The 14002-nt window shown below is 32.0% G+C and overlaps 1 protein-coding gene across 1 annotated transcript in view; it reads right to left on the bottom strand.

Annotated features, from left to right (window-relative positions):
• The window catches only part of LOC128990405 (uncharacterized), a 382719-nt gene extending 369351 nt beyond the window's left edge, over positions 1 to 13368 (bottom strand). The window contains exon 1 of the mRNA XM_054412754.1: positions 13296 to 13368. The gene's annotated coding sequence lies outside the window, so the exon portion shown is untranslated. The remainder of the gene's footprint in view (positions 1 to 13295) is intronic.
• Between the last annotated feature and the right edge of the window lie 634 nt (positions 13369 to 14002).

The raw sequence follows: 14002 nt of genomic DNA, 5'->3' as shown, positions 1-14002 counted from the left end.
TTATTAGCTATTAGGAAACCAAATTGAACGATGTAATACTATGCAAAGATACATTCAATGTCAAGCAATGTTGATTCGTGTTGCTCTCATAGATTATATAGCCCTTATATAGATTCTATTAGGAACCCATTGGTCGATTGAGATAGGTACATTACACAATTATATAATCTAATATCAACTAATGACGTTGATTAAACTGTATTGCTTGATATAAACTATCCTGATATGAAACCCATGCAATTGTACACAGATTACTAAATTGGAATTACTCTAATTCAAACGAAATCAATTTGTATTTACTAAATTAATTAGATTTATTCATTTATATCATTGATTTAAAGACTAAAAGTCACTTTTGAAACGCAGTATCAAGATAACCTTAACAAACCTGTATTTATGTTTACACCCTTCCACTTAACGGCATAAAGAGGTCTTCAGCCTTTCAGAAAACCAATGGAAAATTCATAAACTCCACCCTGACAGATAATGTCCAATGAATAACGAATAAAAGTGATTCTATAGTGTTTATCAATTTTGGCCTAATAGTATTTATCGTAAGAATATTATAGTTTCTAAAATCCAAAATCGAAATCGATCAAAATAGTCAAAACGTTTAAAATTTTTTATAGTGACATGAACATATATGAGTTCCAGCGTACACGTGATTGTAGAACTCTTAGGATACACTAGTATCTTTAAACCCTATCTTAAGGAAAAGTAGTTATTTTATGTCCAATTATGTGCAGATTTACGTATACTAGTGGTCGTCCAGTGGTCGAAAACTTGACCAAAAATATGTAATGTACAGGCTTCTCTATTTTCACCCCACGCTGTAATCAAAACATGTGATTGTAATTTATTCCATTTGCTTTAATTATCTGTTTATTTTTTGTTGTTATTTTGACACCAGCATGGCAACCCATAAGGCCCCTGTCAATTTTATTAAAATTTTAAATTCGTGTTTTTTTACATTATTTTAATTTATATAGGGATTCTGGAGGATAACTACTAATACAGCCGCACTCCTAAAATTATGATTTCAATTTAACAAATTAAACCACATCACATAAAACAAACGTTTACATCACATACTTGTTCTTGTTAGAACCATATTTATTCGTTAGGATGATATGTTAAAACCATACTATCAATCAACTATTTGAATATCTTTTGGTTGGGATATTCCATCATATTACTTTAGAAAACTCTGATTTCCAATCAATGCATTATTTTTTTAAGAGGTTGGCTACCTCTTTTAACCTTGAATTTACCCGTCCACATAGACTACAGATCTGTGCCTGGAAAGTATCCAGCAAAGCAAGGAGTGAGCCGGTACAGTACGAAGGTGAACTTTGCTGATAAATTTTAGTGGCAGTGACCAGGATCCGAACCCACGACATCGCTGCCTTGGGCCCGAAGTACGTGACGCTACCAACTGAGCCAACGACTCACCAATATTCCATCACTAATATATTGATTAAGTTGTTCTTTTTTACCTCTTTGTATGGAGGAAATAAGATTAGAGGCTTTCAAAACACTGAATTATATCTTTAAAACTTTCGATTTTTAAGAAACTCTTTATCTCAAATACAGCTGTTGCGGACATTCATTAAGTCATAAACTTGATATTTCTGTATCAAAACCAAATAAATGGTCTTATTTGTATTAAACTGGTTTATAATTAAATTGAGGATGCAGCTTCGATCAGAAAACAAAACAAAATGAACAATCATTCTCAATTGCCAGCTTGTGTGTGGATAAAAAGTTTAAGCCTATTTATATATTCCAGCATTATTAATTTTTGTTATTGATTACGCACAAGTTTACTAGATATAGTTCCCTGGTATTAACAAACTTACTAACTAATCAGAAGTAAGGTCAAATGTCAAAACACAAAGGTTGTATTTAACTATTTTAAACGTCGTGGCAACAATCCTTTACATTCTCTAGTAGAACGTCCATGTGTTTGTGTTTTTATATGCTACAAAGTTAAATTTATTTGTTTCGATAGAATCTTTCAAATATTTTGTACATTTTACTATCATTTACGTTTACTTTTACTTGTGTACTATTACTTTTACAGTTCTCATATATTACTCGTTCTCTTTCCATAATAAAACGTATCTTTAAAATTGCTTTATAAATAAGAGGAAAATACCTGTATCATTTAAAATGAAGAAGCATACAAAAAGTAAAACCCATAAAATATGAAGAATTAATAAAGAAAACAAGAAATATTTGATTGAAATTTCACCGAAACATTTTGAAATCACAACAAGCGTAAGGTTTGTCAGGCTTGGCTTATTTTTAACCAATTAGAAGAAAACCTAAGTGCTACGAAACCAATTTGCGTATACGTACGATAAATATAATCAATTCAAGAGGCTTATTGTTTGACCTTAATTACCTTGCGTCAAGTTTAAAGAAGTGGAAAATTAGATTCATTTGCAACTACTATAAACTTTTCTAATCTTAAATCAACAAGTACTTTTTAAAACTGCAATTTAAGATTATTTAATTTTATATCCGTCTTGAAAGCCATCAGCATTCAAATTAAAATAATATGGTCTTAATTCAAAACTTTTTTATTTTGAAGAAAGTTTTTTAATCGTTTAATCAAACTGAATACATTTTGCTGGATAAATTACTTACCTACAATATTATTACTTTGCGATAAAAAAATTCAACGTAGGATCTCCCTTGGTTAATCCAAAAACCCATCAAAACCCATACTGGAATTTCATTAGTATCATTAATTTGGGCATCCCATTACAGCCGAATAATTGATTTTAATTTTATTTATAATTGCAAATATTATTTGGGGCATTCATAATAAGCTTATGAAATTTCAAAATTACATTTGTTACTAAAATACATAATTTTTACTTGATATCAATAACGTTGTATATTGCATACATTGTTATACTTTAAATTCAATTAAAACATTTCCATTCTAACCACAACCAATTTGCCTTGTTTCAGTTTAATGAAATACCTGAGCCACAGGGTCTAAATTATTAAACAAAGCTGTGTGTTTTGACCTTTGACCTTTATGTTTCTGTGACCTACAGCTAGACTAATTATCTTAATAGTTTGTAAAGGCAAAAGTAGATTGTAAAGGGAAATTTGTATTCAATTGTCTAATTGAAATTACAATTTATATTTGTTTAACAAAACAACAATAATCTACAAATATCGGAAACATTTCTAGCCCCTTCTAACTACCTTTACACAACCAAAAAAGTCGTATATTTCTTCTATACAATAAAGTATAAAACTAGATTCTTTAAATTTTATTAATTTATTGTTTTTAATCACGACATTTTTAATTTGTAAAACAATGCATTATATTCAATATTAAATAAATATCTCTACAAATTTGGCAAGCAATGAAAGTGTTTATACTGTCGGCACTCTGTTTTAGTTTTAGAAAGAAATAAACGTTTTTGTATGTTCACAGTTTTCTCAACATTTCTACGTCCACAAAAACACATTTCCATACAATCAGCTGATAACGTACCACAGCTGTTTTGATATTTAACAAATAAATCATAAAAATTGTATAACACTTTTATGTTCCCGAATTAATTTTTTTCTATTTTAAATTTTATTGTTATGCAATATAAGGAAACGGTCCATTTCAAACAAAGTATTCTTGTAGTAATTTATTATACTTTAATAATTTATCTTCCCAAAAAACATCAAAAATTTGTAAATTGTTGATTAATCAATATCAGCTGGATAACAATCATGCCAATGGATTTTAGAAACGTTTACGAAAATTTCCATTAAACCTATTTGTATAATTAAAGTCGATTTGTTGGTAATGACTGATAGTATTATTTTTTTATTTACAATTGGAAATCCGCTGTTCAACAGAAGAGTACAGAAATATACAACAATGTATTTTAAGTCATATTTCTAAAATACAAAATCATGTTGTGATGGAAAATTAAATTTAATAATCTGACATATCAAGTCAACAATCAAGACCACAGCACGAGATTTTTGTGGTGAGCTCATACAGTCATCACGTACTTGGGTTCAATGCGAGTTTTATAAGGAAAGTGGTCAGTCGTTATATCATCAAATCTTGCGACCAAGTAAGCTTATGACGTAATCTTTACGGATTTGTCTAGCTGCATGTTGAAACGTTTTCATTTCAGTCAACAATATTGGAGTTCCCATAAAAAAGCAAATATGTAGACAAAAACACTGTGTAAAGCTTACATTAAAAAAGATTGTAAAAAACGGAATGTTATATTCATCAAAAGGCCCATCTTAAAATACGTATCCGTCACATAAACGCTAGATTTGCAGGTCGAACGGTTTAAGGTAAACACCACCTTATAAGGTAAAAATATAAAGATTCATTTTTATATTCAATTCACAAAGAACTACTATGAGAGTTATTTCAGCAGAATTTTACTCAAACTTTCAAACAGTAGGATGTATGAACGTTGGTGTTAATCACTATGCTTTGATTAAGAATTAAGAATGTTATTCATCGACATAGTAAGGAAAATTGTTTTGCGTCTGAGGTAATTTTAAATTTCCTTGTTCTGTGACAGTTACAACAAAAAGTTACAATATGATAACAAATTTATTGCATTAAAAAGCACTGAAATATATATTTAAACAGATTATCTCAATAAAAGGCTAGGTCTATTTCTCGATAAGTCATAGTGTCCATTACTCCAAAGTTTTTTGTTGTTGTTTTTACTAAAATCAAAAGAAAATTATTAATCAGTTCAAAAATGCCATAATCAAAAACTATTTAAATTATTGGTAGGACTCTAAATTATTATATTCAAGCCCAATTTGCATCCAATACAAAAATTTTATATTTTAGTACTTCTTTGTAGAAGTTTTATATAATACAAAATATTTTTGACCACACATGTGAATACGTTTAAAATGAATAAAAATATGAATAGTAAAAGAAGTAGTATAGTAATAGTATAGTAAAAAAAAACTTTGATTAGCAAAGAGGGAATCTTAATTAGGTTGTTTGCATCTTTATGTGATGAATAAAATCGATAAGTTAATGCTTTTATCGGGTGGCCTTAATTACTAGGCTGGGGAGATGAAAGGAGAGGAGAATTAGATTTCTTTGTAACTTTAGAAACTTTTCTAATTTATCTTTGGCTCGTGTAGCTTAAATAATACAACCAAACTACAATTTTAATATTAATTTTTCATCTTCATAGTTTTAATTTAGTTTGTTTTTACTATTTTGTATCTTCAATATATTGTTTATTTAATGACATTTCTGTTGATTTATATTTTTATCATGGTTTTCTGCCCCTAACGATACATAGTTAGTTTATATCATGTTCAGACTGTGTTAATTTTTTTCTCTACACAGGTAGAGAAAAAAATTAACACAGTCTGAACATGATATAAACTGTTATCCTTATTAACTTATAGTACAGACTATAATACAATATGTCATTTTGTTAAGAATGCAATGGCTGAGTGTCTTTGTTTACTTAAGAGAAAGGATATTAAAAAAGCATTTCCAGTGCATTACTAGTTTTTATCTCTTGGCAATATGTAAGGCCTTAAGTAACAGGGCTAAGGAATATCCTACAGTTTTAAACATTGTGCCCAAATTTCTATTGCAATAACTTTAAGTAGGAGGAGTGTTAGAGTAATGCCAGTTATTTATTATGCTAGAGTTATTTCAATAATAGCAAGACTCTATAATTATAAATAATGCTGAGTCAAGTGTTATTCAGTTTGTGTAAGAGGGTAAATTATAACATAAAGAGCGTTGACTATTGATTATTTTAGACGCTCATTAGACCTTATAGCATCAATACGATCAGAATTATTAAATAATTGACTAACGTATTCACTTAAGACCAGCAACGCATAAGATAGTATAACGACTTACTAAAAAATGTTAGATGGTTGGAATTTTATACCTTGAGATGATTGAGAGTATTAACATTTTCATATGGCCAATAAGTATGCATCATATATTATTTTAATGTCTATGTTGTTTTGTTTCTGAATCAGTATGCAAACTATAAAAGGTATAAAGATACCTGAACACTGCCAAAGTGATCCTGTGTTATCCTTAGGCCTACCGCACACGAGAGACTTTTTGTCGGCCGACTATTTAGTCGTAGTCGGGAGTCAAAGTCGGCCCCATAGTGGTAAATCTGAGCGCGCACACGGGCCGACCGCAGCAAGACAGTCGGCAGACTGTCTGCAGACTGTCGGGGCAGTTTGGTGCTGACCGATTTTCCCGCCGACTGCTCCCCGACTCAACTGTCGTGTCTTATTGATAAAGGCACGGAGATAAGTTTGAGGGCGCACACTGACGACTAAAAAGTCTGTCTGTCTCACAGTCGAGTGCGTTGTTATCATGTGTATTATTAGGCCTACCGCACACGAGAGACTTTTTGTCGGCCGACTGTCTGCCGACTGTCTGGCTGGAGTTGGGTGCACAATCGAAAAGTCGTCAAGACTGTTTGGTCGTTGACTATGGGTGCGCACACGCCACGACTGTTTAGTCGTCTTTCGAGTGTCAAAAGGATGTATATGACAGAAACCGCTGTCATATGTGCGTTACTGATAAGATTCCGTGCAAGAAAACGTAAGAGAAAATACTGGGTGCATCCAATTTATAGTCCGAGAACCTTGAAAGGCCAGATTTACCTCTATACTCGGATTTGAGGAAATATCCGGACAAATTGTTCATGTACTCATGAATGAGGGTTAGTTTTGACCAATTGTTAATACCCCGGCTTCAAATACCTCATTCCATAACGGTTAGGGAATAAGCTGTAACCGTAGGTCTCATGGTAAAATGTGGTCCCGGAACCGATTTACCTTGTCATTTTGATGTCCCCAGAGGCCAAAAACACCATCCGTTCAAATTCACACACACACATATATATATTTGTCCGTTAGCACGATAACTCGAGCAAAAATGATCCGATTTTGATGAAATTTGGTACAAACGTGTAAACCTACATGTATTTTATTCGGACGAGTTCGCGAACCAGCATGATCGGACTATGGGAACGGGGGTTTATGGGGGGTTTCGTCGGGTAAAAATGGGGTTTTCCCATTTTTTTACGATAAAAACAAAAGGTTCCGCAATTTCTTTAGAAACCATTTTGCAGAGCTTAACAAAATAATTAATTTAGCATGCTAATTGTTATCATAATGGTTACAGGGAAATTTCAAAATATTTAAAGTTAAAATTGCCATGTTATTCTTAAGTAGAACAAGTAAAAACTGTTGTAGTTTGCTTTTTTATGGATGTATTTTGATAAAACTTGGCAAATCAATTTATTTTATACTCAGCTATTAATGTTTTACTAAAACACGCCTTGAATACCCTCCTTGTAGCAGCAAACCTAGGTACTCGTTAATCCTAATGTTATTGAAATAGATTAAGTAAAAAATTAAATCAGGCAAATGGGAATTCACTTAGTCAGCAGGGTTGCTGCAGCGGGGGTACTTTTTAATATGTCCAAATACTCCTTCAAAGGCTTTTTATAAAGAGGGGACCGTGCCTCCAATTCATCGAAAAGTTTATCAACAAATTTCTCGTCCCTCAAAACATTTGCACTTGTGGTTGTCGAAGCAATAATAATAACAATAACACACAAATAATAATACTAATCATAATAACAATAATAATACACATGATAACAACGCACTCGACTGCAGACAGACAGACTTTTTAGTCGTCAGTGTGCGCGATCAAACTTATCTCCATGCCTTTATCAATAAGACACGACAGTTGAGTCGGGGAGCAGTCGGCGGGAAAATCGGTCAGCACCAAACCTCCCCGACAGTCTGAAGACAGTCTGCCGACTGTCTTGCTGCTGTCGGCCCGTGTGCGCGCTCAGATTTACCACTATGGGGCCGACTTTGACTCCCGACTACGACTAAATAGTCGGCCGACAAAAAGTCTCTCGTGTGCGGTAGGCCTTATTGTTATTATGATAAGTATTATTATTTGTGTGTTATTGTTACTATTATGGCTTCGACAACCACCAGTGCATGTGTTTTGAGGGACGAGAAAGTTGATAAACTTATCGATGAAGTTGAGGCATGGTCCCCTCTTTATAAAAAGACTTTGAAAGAGTATTTGGTCATAATAAAAAAATACCCCCGCTGCAGCAAAGCTGCAGACTAAGTGAATTCCCATTTGCCTGATTTAATTTTTTATTTAATCTATTTCAATAAAATTAGGATAAACGAGTACCTAGGTTTGCTACTACAGGGAGGGTATTCAGGATGTGTTTTAGTAAAACATTAATAGCTGAGTATAAAATAAATAGATTTGCCAAGTTTTATCAAAATACATCCATAAACAAGCAAACTACAACAGTTTAATGTTCTACGTATGAATTACATGACAATAGTCATGCAGGTTTGCGAACTCATTCGAATAAAATACATGTAGATTTACACGTTTGTACCAAATCACATCAAAATCGGATAATTTTGTTCGATTTATCTTGTTAACGGACAAATATATACAGTATATATATGTATGTGTGAATTTGAACGGAGAGTGTTTTTGAAACTGGGGTATTAACAATTGGTAAAAAAAATCAACACTCATTCATAAGCACATGAAAAATTTGTCCGGATATTTCCTCAAATCCGAGTATAGAGGTAAATCTGGCCTTTCAAGGTTCTCGGACTATAAATTAGATGCACCCAGTATTTTCTCTTAAGTTTTCTTGCACGAAATCTTGTCAGTAACGCACATATGACAGCGGTTTCTTTCATGTACATCCATTTGACACTTGAAAGACGACTAAACAGTCGTGTCGTGTGCGCACCCATAGTCAACGACCAAACAGTCTTAACGATTTTTCGATTGTCCCCCCGACTCCAGCCAGACAGATAGCCAACAGTCGGCCGACAAAAAGTCTCTCGTGTGCGGTAGGCCAGGATGTTGTGTTTTGACGAATTAGTCCTCATCTTCAAATAAAATTCCATTATACATTTTATGTTTGTAACTTTCCACATAAAGTAAGATAGGAGCTAGGGGGGAATTTAATCACAAGATTAAAATGAAAAAAATTCGTTCTGCCAGGGACAAAATAAACCTTTGTCAAAAGAATGAGATTTTCAGGTTGAAGTGGTAAGCATACTTGGCCATGAAATCCAATGTTAAAACGGTTTCATTACCCATATTTTGTTTCCACAAAACATTTTTCGGCATCCAAATGCTCAAGAAAAATTAAGCTTAGGTTTGCTTGGGGTTCTGTGTACCTTTGTCTTCAGTTGTGTAATTTTCGCGTCAAATTTTAAACTGTGTACAGAGTACCAAAGTACCGATTAAAAAACCTAATTTTCATGCTAGACATACTTTTGATTTAATATTAATAACTTCTTCCCCAGAAGGTATCAACGTATAGTACGATTTTTTTTCGTAACAACACTAAGTAAAGCTTTAACCACAAATTTGTATTTCAAGCTTAATCTAAAGCAGGATTGAGTGTTATTGGTTCACATAATACTGCAATACATTGCATATTATCCACTTAGGACAGAAACGGTATGAATCATTATCATAAACAAATTATCAATGTTTCGAAAGTAGACATGTTTGTACTATTATTAAAATGAAACTACTGTATAAGAAAATGTGCAAACCATGATTAATGTTATGTTATTGGTATAAGATTTGGGCCACGACGTCATTGGTTAATGTTTATGATCCATGTAGTTCTTGTTCTGATTTCCGTGATATTAGATGTGTAAATACCCACGAATTGCTCAACTCCAGCAGTATAACGAGATAACTATCAAGTATACCAAATATGTTAATATTTATCAATTATTTTAATTGCAAATTTTTTAAAGAATCAATTAATTTAAATTCTGTATAAAAGTTAATAATGCACATTGTATTAGGGATAACGTTGTGAGGTTCATTTTCCGAAACACTAACTTTAAACTGAGTTTTAAATGCATCTGTTATAACTGTTGTGTGAATTAGGTCTACAGTTTTGAACAAACATTTTAACCACCCCAATTGGCACGCTCACCAAACCAGTTAAGCTCTCTAGTTTGGATGGTAATGCTGCACATTTTTTATTGTGTTGGGATTGTTTACTATCAAAGTCTGCAATACAACATTCATATATGTAGGAATTTCCAACAATGCCTTGGTCCAACAATGCTTTGGTATTCAGTAGAAATTAAACCTTAAATACCTTTGGACGTACCCTTGGACTAATAAGACTAAACCTAGTTGAAACATCGAATTATAATTCTAATTTATTCGGTAAAGTTCATTTCCCTAAACCTTCAGTGGCTTTTCCTGCTAACTGGGGGTTGCATCTAATCTATTGGATCCATCAACAATCGTGAAATTGAATAATACGCATTAAGGTATTCCAATGTGGTATGTTTCACATTTTAGCTGCCAATAATCCAGATGGCCAGTATGACAGTGCCAAAATATTTGAAGAAATTAAAGTCAAGTATACAATTTACAATAAATAACTGTTTATCTAAAAAACACGTTAAAACACAAAGTAATTCAGTAAATCAACCTTTTGAGCTCAGGTGCTTTATTAATAACTAAGATGAGTTTCATCTGACAGGATGTTAAGGCTTTCCCTCCTATCAATGCAAATCCAATTCCTTAACCTGACATTGAATAAAAATTTAGTTAACCCCAATATTTTTTTTTCACGCGCCCATCCAAGGCATGGGGGATATTACCTAAGCCAATTTAAGAAAATCTATAGATTTCTAGTTTTTTTAAAGCAATTAGTCTCGTAGCCTACTAGAAAATTCCCGTGGTTTTTATGTAGTTTGGAGGAAAATGGAGAAAGAGTAATCAGGGAATGAACCAACTGACAATTGATTATAATATTTAAAAAGCCAAGTCTGTACGTTGAATGAATATAATCTTTTAACTGTATTTATTAAATACTTTACCATACGTTCCCTCAGCTACGATATCACTAGGTATCATACAGAACGATTTTTCCAACACAGTATGAAGAATCGGTCAATTTTTAGTATTTGTTGTGTTATTTACAGCATGGACCCTTTTCATGTTAAAACTTTAGTGTAAAAAACATACCAATCTTAAACTATCTAAAATTATTCATTTTTTACTGTTTTAACGTACTAACATTTGAATTATGTCACAATTAAATCCATCCTCTTTTTACATCTTGTGAGCCCTTAACTACTCAAGTATGAAAAACAAAAATTGAAAAAAATAAATGTAGTATTGAGTTGAATGAGAGCTTATGTCACTTCTTGAATAAACGCTTATCCATATAATTTATACACTATACCATGCTTTCTTTGGTATTGAACCTGAAAATGAGCCTTTTTTTAAAGGCAGCGACAAAAGCAACTAAGTAGTGAACTACTATTTCCACAAAAGCGTTATATCAATGAATAATGCAAGACATGTGAATGTGAATGCCCCTTGAAGTGCATTACTTCTTAAAGTACAAATTTAAAATAATTCCATTTTATTTTGAACACAGTATTTCCTTAGTGATATGTATAATGTATAATTAAATTTAAAAGTTCAACAAGGCCAATATATAATAAATTATTTTAATCCACAAGCGCTTTCAGAAACTATGTTTCCATCGTCAGGCTGTGTTTAAACTGATAAAAAAGTAAATATTTACAATAATAAATTAATTTTAAAGTAATGTTAAAACAGATGATGAAGAGGATATTGGAAAAATATATGAAAAATAATCTTTTGAAATTTGGATATATTAGAGTGTTTTTCTTGATGTAATTATTTTAAGTAATTCCGAGTTCATAATTGAGCCGTCTTCATTATTTAACAAATAATTTTGATCTGTGTTTTCTATAAAATAAGATTCCCACGCATTAAGATGTTGAGGTTTTATAATTTGTTTCAAAAGTTTAAGGTTTCCCAAATTGAAAATGTGTCCTGTATTAATACTGTGGCTAGCAAGGGTTGATTTTTCAGGTCTTCTGTATTTTGTATGAGCTTGGTGTTCTTTGAATCTGGTTTGGATTTTTCTTTTTGTTTGGCCGATATATTTCATGTTACAATCATTACACTTAATTTCAGTATTTCCTTATTTAACAACACATTTACATTACCAGTAATGTTCATAGTATTCCTCTTTAGTTAATATCATAAGTAACTAAGTTAGAACTCTTTTTCCAGTAACAGTTAAGACGCTTACGTAGACTCAACGGAAACTAAATCACCTTGACACCGGCAACAAGTGGTTATTTAGTTCTGGTCTTCAAAGTTTTTTATAAACCCTTAGTAAATATTTTATTTTTTTAATTAGTTAGTTAGATGTATTCCTTACTTGAACGTGTATTATTATAGCCTTTCAAAATCTTAAGCACCCTACAATAGTTAGTATAACACATGGATAAACTGTATTTTGTTTTTGGAGCCACAACACCAGACAAAAACTGCTAATCTTTTAGCTAAATTTAGTGTATAGTAGAATGTAAAACCGTTTACCTAGATTTAAACAAATGTTGAAATATCAACTCGATATGAACATGTAGTGTTCTACTCTTTATATATATATCTACGTATATGTATTCAATTGACTAATAACATTTTAAGATTGTGAAACATTAATGTCATGTGATTACTTTGAAAACACAACCAAACGTACAATAACGTGGAAAACCCCTAATAACACTTATTGGTTAGATAATTTAGAATCTTCTGCAATAAAAACGCGTTTATGAAGCCTATTATCGTGATAATTTTATTTAAAAGTTATCAAAAATATATAACTATGCAAACACTGATTTGATTACAATGAATGAATCTAATAATGATTAGTGTGGCAATAACTGTTGTAATTTTACCGTGATATCTAAATTGGTAAAGCAAAGATTTGATTATTTTGTCTAACTAGCGTATAATTATGTCTTAAACATATCTTAAACAAAAAACAATCAACATACTACAGATTGTTAGAGTAACTCACTAATGACAGATGTGTCTTGACAGGTTTTGATTATATAATATTTCTTTTTGGAAACAGGACTTTTAGCAACTATGAAGTCAGAGATCATATCAAAGCACTTTGCCTTAGCTATGTCATCTTTAAGAGAATGTTGCACCTATGCTATTGTTTACTTCAATGCACTTTAGAAAAAACTTAATATCACAAAAAAAATATTTATTACGTGCCTATGGTTTCTGATAGGTACAGTCTCATGAACTTTGATACACCTAACACTACGTACATCATATGAACCAAATAATTCGCCAATTTAACCGACACAAAGTGACGTCATGTCTATATATATATATATACCTGTTTGTGGGTATCCTAGCCGGTGTTGTTATTTAAACACTCACTCCCGACACAACAGCACTGTTAGCAGGCTCGGGCCTTACTGTCCCTCACTCCCCTCTCACTCTCTCCTCAGCCTCTGTACCATATCGATCTTCCAACCCGTCCCAACACCACCCCAAAGTTCTACAACCGATACTACAACCACGTGTTCTGCCAGGAAACGGAACTGACTTGGTGGAATCAATAGATTTGTCAAGGTCACTTTGTGTTTTGTTGGGTTATCATTTGTATTTAAGTTTTAGCACAATTGAAATAGAGAAGCAACCTTGGTGCGTATTTTAACCCAAATATGAGATGAGTGTAGAATGGTGAGAGGTGATCTGTGTAGCTTTTTTGCTGACTAAGACCAGCTGTTCTTTCAATCGATCAGCTGTTTCATCAGTTGAAATAAAAATGTTTAGTTTGAAAAAAAATCATTTATCATTCTATAGCAGTTCGATCCTTGACAAAGGAAATGTTATGCAGAAGGTGGCAGGAGTAATTAATCAAGGTCATTCTTTATTTTGAGTCATTTAAATATTTTTAGGTGATTATATTTATGATACAACACAAGAAGAAAGATTTTATGTATATTACTAAAATCTTAATATAAAAATTTTACTATACTTTTATTTAAATACTAAAATCTTATGTATATGACTAAAGAACTGTCATTTGAATCTCTC

The sequence above is a fragment of the Macrosteles quadrilineatus genome, unplaced genomic scaffold, assembly GCF_028750875.1.
Source record: "Macrosteles quadrilineatus isolate MER2022 unplaced genomic scaffold, UCM_ALF_1.0 Scaffold_3__2_contigs__length_128488019, whole genome shotgun sequence".
Taxonomy (NCBI): Eukaryota; Metazoa; Arthropoda; class Insecta; order Hemiptera; family Cicadellidae; genus Macrosteles; species Macrosteles quadrilineatus.
Note: the sequence above shows the minus strand (reverse complement) of the source record. Positions and strands in the feature narration are given on the sequence as shown.